The 1381-nt window shown below is 35.8% G+C and overlaps 1 long non-coding RNA gene across 1 annotated transcript; it reads right to left on the reverse strand.

Annotated features, from left to right (window-relative positions):
- Positions 1-970: 970 nt before the first annotated feature.
- Positions 971-1361, reverse strand: LOC111717747 (uncharacterized). The gene is made up of 2 exons (XR_002768891.1): positions 1253-1361; positions 971-1175 (listed from the first exon to the last, which is right to left on the reverse strand). It is a non-coding gene; the product is annotated as an uncharacterized LOC111717747 (long non-coding RNA).
- Positions 1362-1381: the final 20 nt, after the last annotated feature.

Consider the following 1381-nt stretch of genomic DNA (forward strand, 5'->3'; position numbering starts at 1 on the left):
TACATTGTACATTGTACATTGTACATTGTACATTGTAAATTGTACATTGTACATTGTACATTGTACATTGTACATTGTACATTGTACATTGTACATTGTACACTGAACACTGAACATTGTACATTGTACATTGTACATTGTACATTGTACATTGTACATTATACATTGTACATTGTACATTGTACATTTCACATTGTACATGACTTCTGATTTGTATTCCTCCATATTCCTTTCAAGTAGTAATCTCTGATTGTCTGTTTGTCTGTTCTGATGTCCGTTCATAACTTGTGAAGCCGTAGACCTTTAACCATTGGGAAACTCGGGAGAACCAAGGGAATGTTCTCAGTTTGGTTTTGTAGGTATAGCTTGATTCCTGTTTCGAACTATGCAGGATTACCTGGAATTATCCGTTGTATTTTAGAAACTATCGGATTCAGGGCCAAAAATGGCCTCATATATAGTAATATCTGTGTACGTCCGTTTGTTTGTTTAGATTTCCGATCATAACGAATCCCTTGACCGATTTGCCAAAACTTGGGTAACTTACAGTGGAATCACAAAAAATGTTCTTTGGTTTGTTTAAAATTTAAAATTAAGTAGTTTGATTTTTATAGAGAAATTTGGGTTCCAGGCCAAGCTGGAATTTCCAAAGATAATACATCTATGATACAAAAAATAAAAAATTAAATACATGTTCATCTTAAAGCATTAATATCTGTTTGTTTAATTGGCTGTCCGATCATAACTCATGAACCCCTTAAGCGATTTGCCAAAAATTTTCGCTGTGGAACTCATTTATACCACAGAAATATTTTTAGCTTGGTTTAAATATTCTAAATTGAGAAGGTTGACTTTTTGGGTTCCTCCAGGTAAAGGTGAGTTTTCAAGCTAGTTTCTATATATCTAGCTAGTTTTCAAGCTAGTTTCTATATATCATGTTAAACCTTAGGTCTAATTAAATAATACGTGGTGGGGGTTGAAAAATGTTTATTGGTAAAAACTTGTTACGGAATATATAGGAGAGTTTTTACTGTGTAGTTAGTTTCTGTGGGAGGATTTAGAGAGCTTCTCAACTACTGGAATTGATGAGCCTTCAGAACAGGGAGAAGTCTGGAGCAGAACTGTAGAATGCTGCTTCTGTAGGGAACTGCTTTAAGCTGTAGGTGTAGATGAACCTCTAGAGCTGTCTGGAGCAGAACCGTAGAAGGCTGCTTCTGTAGGGAGCTGGTTGAACCTGCAGGCGTAGATGAACTTTCTGGTCCAGGACTTGGTTCGAAAATGATAACTCTATTCTGATTTTAGAATATCAATAAAATCCCCTTTTGATGGTACAGAGTTGGTTCAGAACTCCGGAGCTGCTCAAGGATTAGCTACAACTGAT

The sequence above is a fragment of the Eurytemora carolleeae genome, unplaced genomic scaffold, assembly GCF_000591075.1.
Source record: "Eurytemora carolleeae unplaced genomic scaffold, Eaff_2.0 scaffold3507, whole genome shotgun sequence".
In the NCBI taxonomy this organism is placed as follows: Eukaryota; Metazoa; Arthropoda; class Copepoda; order Calanoida; family Temoridae; genus Eurytemora; species Eurytemora carolleeae.